General features: G+C 41.0%; 1 long non-coding RNA gene across 1 annotated transcript in view; it reads left to right on the top strand.

Moving 5' to 3' along the window:
- Positions 1–16,497, top strand: part of LOC121031636 (uncharacterized) — a 130,364-nt gene that overhangs the window by 100,088 nt on the left and 13,779 nt on the right. The window contains exon 4 of the long non-coding RNA XR_005790813.1: positions 4,344–4,439. This is a non-coding gene — a long non-coding RNA (uncharacterized LOC121031636). The remainder of the gene's footprint in view (positions 1–4,343; positions 4,440–16,497) is intronic.

The following is a 16,497-nucleotide window of genomic DNA, read 5'->3' as shown; positions in this document are numbered from 1 at the left end:
CCGACATCACCGCATTCTCCTCCTCTGAGCTCCAGCTCTTTGCAGGAGACTGCATTCCTCACCCTCAATTCTGAACCTCTCAGACACCTGCCTGTGGCTTCAGCCAACTTCTGGAGATGAAACTGCCCAGAACTGGGCTGGTAATCATCCTTTCTCCTCTTCTTTTTTCTGCTGTGCCCCCTCATCCTGCCCAGTTTCACCTCGGCTTGACTCCTGGATTGCCTATTTGACTGTTCTCCCTTCTCAATTCCACCATTCTCTTATCTCATCAGTTATTGAGTACTGTGGGTTCTCTTTTGTCGGGTCCCTTCTCTGCATTCTCACTACTATTACGCTACTGGTATGAATGTAATTGTATTGAGATTGGACCAGAAAGACATAACTGGACTGTTGACCATGGTCGGTGCTTTTTTAAAAGTTTTATTTATTTTGAGGCAGAGAGTGGGAGAGCACTCAGGAGGGGCAGAGAGAGAGGGAGAGAGAGAGAATCCCAAGCAGGCTCTGATGATGATGTGGGGTTCCAGCTCATGAACCACGAGATCACGGCCTGAGCCGAAATCAAGAATCAGACGCTCAACTGAGCCACCCAGGTGCCCCAACCATGGTTAGTTTTGAGGAAGGAAATCCATGGAAGTGGGAATGATGGGGAATTTCATACTTTAAAATATATCATTTTTGGGGGACATGTGGGTGACTCAGTTGGTTAAGCATCTGACTTCAGCTCAGGTCATGATCTCACAGTTCATAAGTTAGAGCCCTGCACTGGGCTTGCTGCTGTCAGTACGAAGCCTGCTTCCGATCCTCTGTCCCTTCCCTTGCCCCTCCACCCACCTCTTCCTCAAAAACAAATAAACATTAAAACATTTTTTACATGTTTTTTTAAATCACAATGGATTCAAATATTAACTATATAATACAAAAGCAACTTTTAAAAATAGAAGGTAATTTGCTCCTTGTCAGGTAGCAAAGCTTTCATAACTCAAAGTGTTCGAACAAAAGTCAGTTGACTCACCGCTAGGGATGTTGTAGGAAGGACTCTGATATCAATTAGGTGTGAGTGATATCAGCTGTGAGTGATGGCAATCCAAAATACCACAGGCTTGGGGCGCCTGGGTGGCGCAGTCGGTTAAGCGTCCGACTTCATCCAGGTCACAATCTCGCGGTCCGTGAGTTCGAGCCCCGCGTCAGGCTCTGGGCTGATGGCTCAGAGCCTGGAGCCTGTTTCTGATTCTGTGTCTCCCTCTCTCTCTGCCCCTCCCCCGTTCATGCTCTGTCTCTCTCTGTCCCAAAAATAAATAAACGTTGGAAAAAAAAAAATTCAAAATACCACAGGCTTACACAATATGGAAGTTCACTTCTCTATGGAGTAAAGGAGACCTGAAGGTAATCAATACCGGGGTTGTGAACGCATTCCACAGTTCTCAGACACTTTTATCTTGCCACTACACTCTACTTAGCCCTTGGCTTCCACCTCATGGCCTAACAAAGCTGTCCAAGCTCCAGCCATTATATTTGCATTCCAAGTAATAGAGGAAGAAACAAATTAGAGCACGTCTGCTCTCTTTAAGGACATTTTCTGGAAGTTGCTTGTTTCAGCTTATACCCTCTTGGCCAGAACCAAGTCACATAGGAACATTAAGCTTTCAGAGGAGTCTGGGATAGGCCTTATTCCATGTGGCCATGTGCCCGTCTAAAACTGGGCTTCTATTACCAAAGAAAAAGAGGAGAATGAATATTGAGGGATTGGTATTCTTTGCTGACATTTTTAACTCAAAGCCTTTAAAATTAATAGTAGCTGCTATTTACCTAGCTATCTATCACTATGTACTAAGCATTGGACTAAGTCCTTCACTTGTGTTATCCTGTTTGGTGTCCATATACCTATGAGTTAGGGTCAGTGCCGTTACAATTACTTTGAAACTTAGGGAGGTTAAGTAACTTGGCCAGGGTTAAAACACTACTAGAAAGGGGTAGATCTAGGACCTGAACCCAGCTCTGGTTGAGTCCAGAGCTCTTAACCTATATCTTAACCTATCTTAACCTATATACTCAATTTGCAGCCATACACTCTCTGCATTGGTCTTCATTGCAAGCAGCAGAAGTTGAGTGTAATGGAGTTAGACAGGGAAGGAGTTTCTTAAAATATTGGGTAGTTCACAGGATGATTGTGAGGCTGGAACACCAAGCTCAGTGATTGAAAAAGCATTCCTGCTCAAAGCAGGAAAAATGCCCTAGTTCTCCTTAGAACTAGGGGTTTTGATGAGAAAATTGTGGGTGCCTTTGCCTGGCCAAAGAGAGGAAGCTGCCTATTCCTTACTTCCTATGCTAACAGTTCTCAATTCCAAGCCCTTGTGACTCATTCTGATTGGTGCAGCCAGATCCCAGGCCAGCCCCAGCTGCAAGGGATGATGGGAAAGTCAGTATCTCACATATTCATACCCTGTGATGGAAAGTGGTCCTGATTCCCACCAAAACTCATAAGGTGGAAATTCTCCAGACTTGGAAAGGGATTTAAATGTTGACATAATACCACTTCACCATTCTATTTCCTTATTTCCCTGTTCAGGTTCAGAAGTTTGAGCAAGTTGAATTTCAACTGGATTATTTTCAAAAGTTTTGAAATGTTTAGTTTTTCCTTTGGCCCCCTCCCCCTTTTCTTCTCTTCAGCAAGCAGTGGCATAACAATTCCTGGCCTCTGTAACAGGGTATCTGATAAGCAGAATGGCTCCCCGAAGATGCCCACATCCTAATTCCTGGAACCTGGGACTGTGTCACATTATGTGGCCAAAGGGAATTGTAGATGTGATTAAATTGAGTGCCTTGAGGAGGGGAGTGAATTATCCAGGTGGTCCCAATGTAATTACAAGGGCCCATAGAGGGGCAATAGGGAAGCAGGGCTGTGTGTGAGAGAGATATGATGGCTATAAGCAGAAATTGGAGTAAAAGCAGAGATGGGTTCCTGACTGGGGGCCGTGAGCCCAGGGATGTGGGCAGCAAGGGGAGCTGGAAAAGGCAAGGGACCGAATTTTCTCCCCTGAAAGCCTTCAGAAGCAATAGAGACCCTGTAGACCCCTTGTTCTAGTCCAGTGAAACCCTTTTGGATTTCTGACTTTCACAATCATAATGTATCTGTGTTGTGTTTAAGCCACCAAACTGCAGTAATTTGTGATAATTACAATATAAAACTAATATAAGATGCAGATTAAAATGCCCACAAGGCACAGAATGTGCCATAAGTGAGTAAAGTGGGCCATGGGTAAAACATTTTCATGAAGCAATGTGGCCCTTTCAGTCTGTCTTTTGTTTTTCCAGTTTTGATAGAGACATGAATACAAACATTTCATTTTACTCCCAATTTTTTAAAAAAAGGTAATCTCTACACCCAGTGTGGGGCTTGGACTCATAACCTCGAGATCAAGAGTCACATGCTCTACCACTTGAGGCAGCCAGGAGCCCCAATTTTCCTCCTCATGTGATTTGTAAGAAAAACTATAGTGGAAGCAAGGTGACAAATGGCAATTTACATGCAACTTTATAACAGGGAGACAGTAGAGGGTGGTAGGAACGAATATGAATAAACTAGAGCCAACTGTTACCTTGTAGAGTTAGGATCTGGTGTTTCCAGTGTTTCTAATTTAATTCTAATACTTTTTTGTTGTTGTTGTCTTACAAATGAACAATTCAAACAAAATATATCTTTGGCAGTGGCTTGCTGTCCTCAGCTGTAGAACAATCTCCTTTCTCACCTGTTCTTGCCGCCACCTTAGATATGTTTTCCAATCTACGCGATGTTGGTTTTGCAGTCTTTTGTGCATGGAGTGGCAGGCATCCTGGTCTTGCTTCCACCCTTGCTCTGCTCTCAGCCAGACACACACGATTGCATCAGGAGGCTAATTTGAATTTATCTGCTCTCTCTCTCTCTCTCTTTAAAGCACTTTACAAAGCTTAGGCAGGAAGTTTTTGAAAAGTCAGGTTTTCAAAAGAGATGCATAGCCTAAAACATTCTCCACACTCCTCACACTCTTTCTTTGCCAGGGTGATATTTAAGATCTGTAAGCACTCAGCCAATCAGTAGACAAATATTTATTAAGCATCTAGGAGGATTAAGCCTGTGCCGGATGCTAGGAGGACTACACAAGATAGAAGACAGAGAAGCTCCTGGTGAACATGTCCCCTCATACTGAGGGGACATATGTGTTAGGGGGTGACTGCCGGAGCAGATAATTCTTGAGGAGTTGAAATGCAGCATGAGTCTCCATGCCAGCAAGGTATTTGCTCAGACAGTTGAGCAAATCTGATACTTAAATCTCTTCTATGTTCTCTGGTTTGTGTTTTCCCTACAGGATTGGTAAACACTGCGTGCAGGACTCTGGGGACCCAGAGCAAACTCCAGTTGCAAAACCACCACCTGCACCTGTGCACTGGCAACAAATTGACAGGTGAGACCAATCTCTCTGTGGTTACAGGGAATGGTCAGGGGCACGCACTGTGTTTCTGGTGCCTTAGCTCCCCGGTGACAGTGACGGGACTCCAAGCTGATAAAACTGACGAGTGGAAAAGCATTGGACAGTGTCTGTATTTTGAGTTTCAATATTCTGCCCAATTCCCATGGTGCCTGGATCCATGCTTCACACTTAGTGGACCTGAGGTTAATGTGAGACGAAAATAATTATTATAGTGAAAATGTATTGAGCGCTTATTCTGTGTCAGGCACTGTGCCAAGTTCTTTATATCGATTATCTCATTTTATCTTCACAACTACTGACAAGAGTTATTATGATCCCCCATTTTACAAACAAGAAAAATGAGGGCCAAGGTCACACTTCTGCTTAGTGACAGAGCCAAAATTTGAACCCAGGAGTCCATTCATCTTATATCTACCAGTTGGATGGAAACTCTAATTTAAGCCTGTGGCATTAGATTTCAAGGAGTCCTAATGTGGTTTTTGAAAACATGCAGGCCTTAATGTGTTCAGTCGATATGCTCCTGAAAAATTAAATAGAAAAATGGATAGAAACACCCTGAGGGCATGGGAGATGTCTTTGTAACATCTACAGTATTTAGCACTGTGCCTTGCAGATAGAAGACTTGAAACAAACATTTGTCAAATGAATGGATGTATGAATGAAACAATTGTAGAAGGTGGTTTGAATTTTAAATGTACTCAGTAAGACAAGTGTTTGAAGGGACCTGCCGGGTTAGTACACAGAGTGTCTAGGTCGATCCAATCTATTTGAAGCTATTTATAAATGGGCATTAATGCATAGAAATACAATTGGAGGGATGTTTTGCAAATGCACTTTTACTCTCTTCTTATACTTTTGTGTATTGTTGAGCATTTAAAAATTGAGGATGCATCTATCTCATTCTGGACTTGGTATGGTTGATTTGAGACATGATCCCAGGAAAAGGACCGAGGGAGAGAGGTGATGGGGTGGGTGAAGCCCATGTCAGGGTGTATAATGGCTGTGGGGTGGGGAATGGGAGCTCCTTGCCCTGGGACTTGCCCAAAAGCCAGGAGACTGGATGGAGCAGTAATCCATTAGCTCCCAGTCCTCGTTGGCACAAACATCCCCACCTTTGCGGGCTCTACCTGTGAGGGGCCAGTGGGCCCTGAAGCATCAGAAAAAGCTCTGAGTGTAATGGCAGAAAAAGGAGCCAGACACTGTCAACACCAGCTGAGTCTGAACTTCTGGAACTGCCCGCCACAGATGTGGGCAGAGGTGGGGACGTGAAATAGGAAGCATCTACTATAGTCTGATTTTTCAAAAACCAATAAAACCATTTTCGAAATAAACTACAGAAGAAATTTTCACATTGCACAGAATGGTCCTCTGATTTGACTTTGCAAGTCCGGACTGTCACAGGTGAGGTTATTTTCGGAGAGATCCTGACGTGCTTGACATTGGGGGCCAGATTCCTGGGAAGCAGGCTTGAAGATAGAGAAGCTATGCAAGTGTACTGGGGAGTGCTCTGGGACCCACACCTGTAGGGGATACAGGACTGGGCCTTGGGGGAAGCCTGGCTGTGATGTGGCCACAAAAATGGTGTTAGCTCATCCCCTGGGGAGCTTTGAAACTGGGGTGGCTCTGCAGAGTTGTCCTGAGTTGGGGTGAGAGTGCTGGGCTTTTATACGTGAGCATCTTCCAGCCACCGGACGCCAGATTCCAGGGCATCCAAACTTGCCTTTGAACATCAGGGCCAATCAATAAAATTGACAAAATCAAACCCAGGAAAAAGAGCAGAACGTAATTCAACCACAACTCTCTCTCCTTACTGGTGCAGGCCAAACTGAAAATATATAAGGGATAGGACCAGGTTCTTTTCTCACATGTCAAGTGAAGACTTTGGATTACATTGGGAATTACAGACTGGTAGCTCGTGGGGCAAATCTGTCTGTGAAGTCTGTTTTATTTGCATGCAGAGTGTTTCAAATCCAGATTTCTGGCTTCTCTTGAAAATTTGGAAGAAATGGCACATTGGGCCCACGTTGTTTCATGGCAAGTACCAGCTCAGGTGGAGCAGCGGGTGGCCTTTAACTCCTGACCCCTCTAGCCTGTTTTAGTCATTTGTGTTACTGCCTGAGACGTGTAACCATCTGTGAGGTCCCACCTAGCTCTGATGAGCGGTGATTCTGTGTGAATAGTCTTGCATACTGCTGAAATAGGTATTTGATTTCCTAATAATGTGATGATAGCTAGAAATCTTTGACTTCCTAGTTAAAGATGCATATCCAGCTGGATATTCTCTATGGGCAAGTCAGACCACTTCTTTGTAGGCTAGTTTTCTGGCTTTGCAGTTGAGGATCTCAGTGTCCCTGATCTTGACTATGAGTTGGCAGCAAAATGCTATTGGTGTTCGTGGTGGGGCCTACGTGGGATTTTCTAGCCATGAGAACATTATTTAAGCTTTGGAATTCCCCACCTGCCTGAATCTCAGAATTACTTCGACTATTTATAAAAATGCAAATTCTCAGGGTACCTGGGTGGCTCAGTGGGTTAAGTGTCGAACTCTTGAACTCAGGGTCATGAGTTCAAGCCCTGTGTTGGGCTCTGCATTGGGAGTGAAGAATACTTAACAAACAAACAAACAAACAAAGCCCCAACAAATTCTCAGTTTCTTCTGATTCAGTAGGTCTCAGCCCAGCAGATGGGGCCCAAGAATCTTTGTTTTTTATTTTTTTAATACAAAAAATTAATTTAAAAAATATTTATTTTTGAGAGAGAGAGAGAGAGAGACAGAGTGTGAGGAGGGGAGAGTCAGAGAGAGAGGGAGACACAGAATCTGAACCAGGCTCCAGGCTCCCAGATGGCAGCACAGAACCCGACACGGAGCTTGAACTCACCAACCGTGAGACCATGACCCAAGCTGAAGTTGGATGCCCAACCGACTGAGCCACCCAGGTGCCCCAAATTAAAAAAAAATTTTTAATTTCAGTATAGTTGACACACAATGTTACATTAATTTCAGGTGTACAACATTCCTCCACATTAGGAACTTAGAAGCCTATAATACATGTATATATTATGCTATGCTATATATATATATATATATTTATATGCATATAATATATGTATATATTATGCTATGCTATATATGTATATATATATATTCTGTATATATTATGCTATGCTAAATGTAGCTACCATCTGTCTCTGTACGATATTATTACAATGTCATTGACTATATTCCTTACATTGTGCCTTTTATTCCTGTGACTTATTCATTCTATAACTGGAAACCTGTATCTCCCACTCCCCTTCCCCCATTTTCCCCATCCGCTACGACCCTTTCCCCTCACAACCATCAGTTTGTTTTCTGTATTTATAGATCCTGATTCTGCTTTTGTTTATTTATTCACCTGTTTTGTTTTTTAGATTTCACAGATAAGTGAAATCATATGGCGTTTGTCTTTCTCAGTCTGACTTATTTCACTTAGCATAATACCCTCTAGGTTCATCCATGCATGTTGTTGAAAAAGGCAAGTTCTCACCTTTTTATGGCTGCCTAGTATTCCATTGTGTGTATGTACCATATTTTTCTTATCCCCTTGTCTATTGATCGACATTTCAGTTGCTTCCATATCTTGGCTATTGTAAACAATGCTGCGGTAAACATAGGGGTGCATAATATCCTTTTCAGATTAGTGTTTTCATTTTCTTTGGGTAAATACCCAGCAATGGAATTACTGGATCATATGGTAATTCTATTTTTAACTTTTTGAGGAATCTCCATGCTGTTTTCCACAGTGACTGTACTAATTTACATTCCCACCAATAGTGCATGAGAGTTCCTTTTTCTCCATACTGTGGCCAATGCTTATTACTTGTCTTTTTGATTCCAGCCTTCTGACAGGTGTAAGATGATTGTGTAAGGTGTAAGATTTCACTGTGGTTTTGATTTTCATTTCCCTGATGATTACTGATATTGCACATGTTTCCATGTGTCTGTTAGCCATCTATATGTCTTCTTTGCCCATTTTAATAGGATTGTTTGGGGGGGTTGGTATTGAGGTGTATAAGTTCTTTTTATATTTTGAATATTAACTCCTTATCAAATATATCACTTACAAATATCTTCTTCCATTCAGTATGTTGCCTTTTCATTTTGTTGATAGTTTTCTTTGCTGTACAAAAGATTTTTATTTTGGTGTAGTCCTAATAGTTTATTTTTGCTTTTGTCTCCCTTGCCTTAGGAGACATATCTAGAAAAATGATGCTATGGCTGATGTCAGAGAGATTGCTGCCTGTGTTCTCTTTCAGGATTTTAAGACTCTTTATTTTAAATTGGTTTCTCAAGTGATCTTGGTGTGCAATCAGATGTAGGCACCATACTGTCTCCTATTTGCTTTTTGTACTTAGTGCTTGGTTCATGTATTGTAGGCTTCTCAGCTCCTAATGTGGAGGAATGCTTTCTTATTTATCTTTTTATCTTCCCCATCCTTTGGTATTACCACCTAGCACAGTGCTGTGCAAGTCCAGTGCACTCAATGAGTGTCTAGTGAATGAGTGATTGAATGAATGATGAACATTCCTCAATAGCTTTCTTCCTTAGGAGTCGAAGAGCACAAACCTCCCAAGTCACATATTCAAGATCATTTGATTTAGAAAACTTATTTTATAAATATGGTGTCAAATAAACCAGAGAGAGGAAGAGTCCTAGCTGTATCTTGGGAGTTTTTTGCCTTGGGGATGTTAAGAAATAAATGATTCCTTCTAAAAAGAACTTATGCTTTTCATCAAAAGATAGATTATTCACCACCCAACATGGTACATGTGAGTTATTTGTACAATATTTCAAAAACAGCAAATTGACTCAATAGAAAAGGAAACTTCTAAATTATGCTGAAATCTTGCCTTGAAATATAAACCTTGAAAGAATAAGACCAGGAGCCTCTTTCATACTGGGAGATAGATGCAGTGATACAAATTTAATTTATTGTGTTATGGTTTATTTATCAGGTGCTCAGCTTCCAAAGAGTTCAAAAAACCTGTGTCTGTGAGAGAAGGCGTGGCAAGTCCCCCACTTAGTTTGGATTTTGAAGAGGTAACTATCTAGAAAATTTTGGCTCAGAAAAAATCTTGGTGCTTGTTTCGCTGTTTACATAGTCTGTGCTTCCTAGAGGTCCTTTGCCTTTTTTTTTTTTTTTTTTTTACTTCCTATAATTTATTTTTTTAAATTTACATCCAAGTTAGTTAGCACATGGTGCAACAATGATTTCAGGAATAGATTGCTTAATGCTCCTTATCCATTTCGGCCATCGCTGCTCCCACAACCCCTCCAGCAACTCTCTGTTCTCTGTATTTAAGAGCCTCTTATGTTTTGTCACCCTCCCTGTGTTTATATAATTTTTGCTTCCCTTCCCTTATGTTAATCTGTTTTGTATCTTAAGTTCCTCATATGAGTGAAGTCATATGATATCTGTCTTTCTCCGACTGACTAATTTCGCTTAGCATGATACCCTCCAGTTCCATCCATGTAGTTGCAAATGGCAAGATTTCATTCTTTTTGATTGCTGAGTAATATTCCATTGTGTGTGTGTGTGTGTGTGTGTGTGTGTGTGTGTGTGTGTGTGTGTATCACATCTTCTTTATCCATTCATCCATCAATGGACATTTTTGGGCTCTTTCCATACTTTGGCTATTGTTGATAGTGCTGCTATAAACATGGGGGTGCATGTGCCCCTTTGAAACAGCATACCTGTATCCCTTAGATAAATACCTAGTAGTGCAATTGCTGGGTCATAGGGTAGTTATATTTTTAGTTTTTTGAGGAACCTCCATACTATTTTCCAGAGTGGCCGAACCAGCTTGCATTCCCACCAGCATGCAAAAGAGATCCTCTTTCTCCACATCCTCACCAACATCTGTTGTTGCCTGAGTTGTTAATGTTAGCCATTCTGACAGGTGTGAGGTGATATCTCATGGTGGTTTTGATTTGTATTTCCCAGATGATGAGTGATGTTGAACATTTTTTTATGTGTCAGTCGGCCATCTGGATGTCTTCTTTGGAGAAGTGTCTACTCATTCTTTTGCTCATTTCTTCACTGGATTATTTGTTTTTTTGGGTGTTGAGTTTGATAAGTTCTTTATAGATTTTGGATACTAACCCTTTATCTGATATGTTGTTTGCAGATATCTTCTCCCATTCTATCAGTTGCTTTTTACTGATAACAGTAAACAATCAGTTTTGCTGATTGTTTCCTTCGTTGTGCAGAAGCTTTTTATTTTGATGAGGTCCCAATAGTTCAGTCTTGCTTTTGTTTCCCTTGTCTCTGGAGATGTGTTGAGTAAGAAGTTGCTGCAGCCAAGGTCAAAGAGGTTTTTGCCTGCTTTCTCCTCGAGGATGTTGATGGCTTCCTGCCTTACATTTATATCTTTCATCCATCTTGAGTTTATTTCTGTGTATGGTGTAAGAAAGTGGTCCAGGTTTGTTCTTCTGCATGTCGCTGTCCAGTTTTCCTAGCACCACTTGCTGAAGAGACTGCCTTTATTCCATTGGATATTCTTTCCTGCTTCATCAAAGATTAGTTGGCCATACATTTGTGGGGCCATTTCTGGGTTCTCTATTCTGTTCCATTGATCTGAGTGTTTGTCTTTGTGCCAGTACCATACTGTCTTAATGATTACAGCTTTGTAATACATCTTGAAGTCCAGCCTTTGCCTTCTTTCTAATATCTTTGGTTGAGGTCCTTCAAGGGGAGGCCTCAGGATTCAGAAAGGCTGCAGATGGGAGAGATGGAGAATCTGATTGGCCTGAACTTGACTGGCTGTGGCCTATAAGGCTCAAAGCCGCAGCCCTGAGCAAGTTTGACACTCTATCAAGAATGCTAGGGGATTAGGAACAGTTTTTTTCTTAAGTTCTCAAGAGTCTCTGTTAGGTGAATGTTTTTTGAGTGTTTTGGCATCACTAGTGATTTCTGTCTTGAACTCAATTAGAATAAGTTTGAAATCTGTGCTTTGCATCCCTGGCAACTGCATTCTTTCATTTTTTTTTCTTCTTAAAAAACAAACAAATGCTAAGGTTATACTGTAATAAACTATTCAAATTAACATTGTACAGACAAAGAAGGCAATGGTGCTGAAAATCAACCTTTGGCGGTTTTGCTACAGTGCCATGCAATAACTTGAAATGTTCGCTGTCAGCTGAAAGTCAAAAGGCATGGTATAAAAGGTGTGTGGAAATGCCAGTGTTTAAAAATACATGCTTCACAAAAGATACATTCACTGAAAGAGACTACAGATTGGTTGGAATATAAATATCAGCATTGGCCTAGTTTTTGTCTGTGAGGTTTGGAGTAATGGCTACCCATGCCCTATCCATTTTCTGCCTTGATTCCTATGTCTGTTAATAGCATTATGTCCAGTACTTCTACTGCTACTTCCATCATGACTACCATCACACTCCTTATTGTTGTATTACTGGCCCAGACCATCCTACTAAGAGTCCTTGAGCAAGACTGTCTTGGGCATAGACTCCAGAACTATGACTAGATTTGGACGAAGCCATGAGAGATTTGATCAGATATTCATTTAATACTTGTGAGGTTTGTGACCCTACCTGACAAGGATATTCAAAGAAGTCAAGATTCCATACAGTTCAAGTATCTGTAGAAATAGTGAAGACTTTTAAAAATCTTAAGAACCAGAGAAGAACATATGGGGGTAATACCAGAGTGGACTTCACTGAGACTTGGGCACTGTGTTACTTCAATCCCAGGCTTTCAGGGTGAGAACTCTCCATTTTGAGGGCAGTGATATCATAACTCTTAATAGGGCTCAAATTGTCCCATTAGGGTTGTGGACAGGAATCCATTTGATGTCTTGGCCAAAGAGCCCTCTAGTCATTAAGAAATCTTACCCACATTACACTGCTAAGGATGTGTCTCCAAAATTATTAGAGGAGAGACCCCAGAACGGTTTTGGATGACAGATGATTTCTCTAGTGGGTATGCATCTTTTGAACATTGAAAAACTTCAGAATTAATTATAGAACTGTTTAAGAGACTCATACTATATTTTGGCTGTAAAAAATCTGGGGCATTTTATATTTTAAGCATAATTAAGGTGATCGAGTAGTAACTTTTTGGCCTGAAAGTAGCAATATAGGAAATTTGACACCATGATACTCAAGGTTTTCAGCTCCCATCAGAGGTTTTCATTGCCACCACTATCTTGGTTATCACTGAGAGATGCTTACTAAGTTACACTTGAAAGATAGCTACTCAGCTCTGACCTCTTTCCTTAAAATCTAGCAGCCCATTGAGTTGGTGAAAAAAAGTTGGTGAACTAGAAATTCACTTTAAGCAAGTTAACTGTCTAGGTAACATTTTGAAGAAATCAGGTAGAGATAGACTGTAGCACACACTAAAAATCATTCCAGTTGGCTTTTATTCAGCAGAGACATTCTCTGACCGTTGAAGTGAGCCTAGAACTCATACACCCTCTCTGCAAGTTGACAAATCACATTAAAACATATTAATGATGTTTTGATGTGTGTCAGACAGAAGGGCGCCAACGGAGCTCCAAAAGGTGAGATAATCTCATTTCTCTTGTGGAAATGTCTACAAGTCTCTATCATTCTACTCTGTGTCCTAGAAAGCTGCTGAATTATATAAAATTTAGATATGATAACAAAATGAGTTAAAACACTTTTAATTTGGATTTTGGACACTTTGTAATCCAAAGCCAGGGTGATCAATCTTTTATTTTAGTTTTTGAAGAACTAAATATTGTACATATATCAGCCAGAGATAGGACATTAATCAAACTGACTATTTCTTTCATTTCATTAGTCCACCACATTTACTGGTCATAGAAATGTGCTAAGCACCTTGGGAAATTAGGAAAGGAAGACGGCGGTCTTAATCCTCAAATGTAAGTGAATGGAGTTGTCTCTGGGTTTTTGTTACAGACTTTGGCCCATCTAGGGCTCCTGGATTATAAATTATTGGGAAAGGAGAACCTTTTATTCCATCTCCAACAGCATTTATCCTGTGCTCTGTAGAATACCACTTTCCCCAGGGGAGCCTAGCTATCCATTTTTTTCTTCATTGTAGGGTAGGAGCAGATATGTTTCTCCACATTTTGCTTATAGCAGAAGTGAGGCTAAGGAAATTATAAAGGTCATTTCAGATAAATTAATCTGACTCAGAAATCTTAAGATTTTGCTGCAAGTAGCAGAAGGAAATGGGTTATAAATGGCAAATGAAAGATTTGTTCAATATTATATTCTTGGAGCACATGGATAACTCAGTCAGTTAAGCATCCCACTCATTTTGGCTCAGGTCATGATCTCAGGGGTCCTGAGATGGAGCCCTCATCGGGGTCTATGCTGATGGCATGGAGCCTGCATGGGATTCTCTCTCTCTCCCTCTCTCTTTGCCTCTCCCCCACTCACACATGCTCTCTTTCTCAAAACAGATAAATAAACATTAAAAAAAAATTAACTTTCTAAAAAATATATTAGGTTCTCTATTGTCATAAGCTTTGCATCTAGAAGAGTGTTGGGAGTGTGCAGAGTGATGTCTCTGTGCAGCGATGAAAAGGGGAAACATTACAGAAATCGGTGAGCCTGCTCATCTCTCCCATGACAAAAGAGAATCCCCTGAATTTTCAAAGTGAGGTTTTGAAAGTCATGTATGTACTATCTTGAAAGCTGTAGTAAACTAGAAAAAACAATCCCCTCAGACAATAGACATATTTGGTGGAATTCTTGAGAGGGATGCAGTAATTTTATAACTGAGAAAACAAACATAAATATTTAAGAAATGATAAGTTCTCCCGGTGGAAATCACTTACCCTTCCCGACATGGCATGCAATTGCCTGCAGGCTTTTCTAGTCAGAGAAGCCACCTGCATTTCTCACCCGGTGAATATTCAGGAAGACTCTCAGTACTTCTGCTAATTTATGTCTGTGTGATTAAGATTTATTGGAAAATTGTGCAATATCAGGATCAATAAGTAGGGACTTTGGAACAGGAGCAGCCGACACGCAACAATTCCTCTGCTGGGATGGATGTGCGACTTGAAGAGAAGACACATCCCTCTGTCAATTAGGTTTTAGGTTCATGGCCTGAGAAAACAATGAAATCAGTCAGGTATTTAGCAAAGGGGAGTATGATACAATAAAATCTCTCATAATGAATTTAGCTCAATTCACTTGGAAAGCAAGGGGTAGAGGCCAAGAGAGAATGGTTGTATAGTTCAGACGGCTCCAAGATATTATAAATGGGCCTATTGACTATGTCCCACAGCAGCTATCTAGAATGTTTCCTTCTAATTGTACCATAACCAAGGCCTTAAGTAATAATTGGGAGCAGGATTTGGATGAAGAATAAAATAAAGCCCACATTTATATTTACATTAATTTTTCAGGACGTATTTTTTATTCTTTATTTCTTATTTCTGACATATTGTTTTCTGAGAAAACCTGCATATATTTCTAAAGGGTAAAAGGGTGAAGGGTAACTTGGAAAATGTTTGCTTTCATGCCTTGACACTTGAATCTGCTCTGCCTTCAAGATACAGGATAGAAGAAAAATCCTTCATATAGAACTCATAGACTAGACACTGAACCCCCTTTCCCCACAGTCTCCCTTTTACCCCAATCCAACCCCCTCCCACTACCCTATTTGATGTTGGTCCTGAAGTGTTGATATGGCCTGGCCCATGTAGTAGTGTCCTTTTCCTAGAGTGGCTATTAAAGGAGAACTGGGGTAATGCTTGAAGGACCCCCAGGGGAAGTACAGCTTCCTATAAGAAGCCTGCCCAGGAGCCCTAAATGTTATTTTTTCATGTTTCCAATTGCTCTGTGAAAAACAAAAGAAGTTTTGAGTTCAGAGAGTCTTGAGGTGTGTACTTCTAGGAGTTCTATGAGTACTATTAGTACAGTTTCCAGGCCAGAGGCTCAAGATCACCATTTTTGAACCATGGATGGATATAGTCAGTAGATAACCACCTGTGCTTCCAGGCAGATCTGGAGAAAAGTTGGGGGGTGCTGTCAGGGGGATCCACAATGGTGGTAACCTTGTAGGTTGGTCTGGTGCACATTCTCTTTAGCCCAAAAGGCTGAACAGAGGCTGGTAAGATTCCATTTCCTTTATTAAAGGGAATATTAAGACTAGGGGTGGGCCACAGAGTTGCAAACAGCATTCAGGGAACTGCAATGCTGAAAATAGGCCAAGTTCCCCATTATTGTACATATGGAGTCAGCACATCAGTTATTGATGTAGCTGACTTGTTCTCTGTGTCAGCCTATTTCAATCTTGAAAAGTTCTGTCTAGGGGCTAAATGAAACTGAGCTAAACTTAAGTAATAGGTCTCAGAGGTCTTGCCCCAGTGGTGTTCTTGAGCCAACTTGCACCTACCTGAGGAAAGCCAATTTTGTGCATATCTTTCCAACTCTGTGTTCAATGATATCATGTTGGTAGCTGGAAAAATGTACAATTCCAAGTTTTTACCTGCACGCCATTTTCTTGAGCCCTTCCATTTTGAATGATTGGTCTAGTTTGGACAGAGGAATTCACTTTCTCTTGAGCAGATCTGCTTTGGCTTCACAATCTTTGCCACTCTTATCCTGCTTGCCTCTGCTTAAAGCTCTCTCTTCCCTCTTGATTCTCCCAGCACTTTCCATCTGCAACACTCTGGATATTTGCACTCCTTACCTTGCTTCGGTGTGTGGTTGTTGCCATTTTACTGTATTCCCTGCACCTCCAGCTAGAAGGTAAGGCTAGGGAAAGTGGGTACTGTTTAAGAGCATAAGCAGTGATGGTAACAATAACAGACAAGGGTGGTTCAATAGGGGGCTTAAACAGAGAAGAAAGAGATTTGAAAGGCATATTAAGATAATTTAAAGTCCTGGAGTAACACTCACTCAATATAAATGACAGGAGGGAGAGGACTCTGTGGGTCTCATTCTGAAGATATTCAAATGTTCTAATAACGTGCCTTCCTTATGAGGCATGCTTAGTGATTTTTTAAATCATCACTGTTGATT

Source organism: Herpailurus yagouaroundi, unplaced genomic scaffold (assembly GCF_014898765.1).
Source record: "Herpailurus yagouaroundi ecotype Mexico unplaced genomic scaffold, PumYag 141, whole genome shotgun sequence".
Lineage (NCBI taxonomy): Eukaryota > Metazoa > Chordata > Mammalia > Carnivora > Felidae > Herpailurus > Herpailurus yagouaroundi.
The sequence above is the reverse complement of the archived record's forward strand: the minus strand, read 5'-3'. Positions and strand labels throughout refer to the sequence as shown.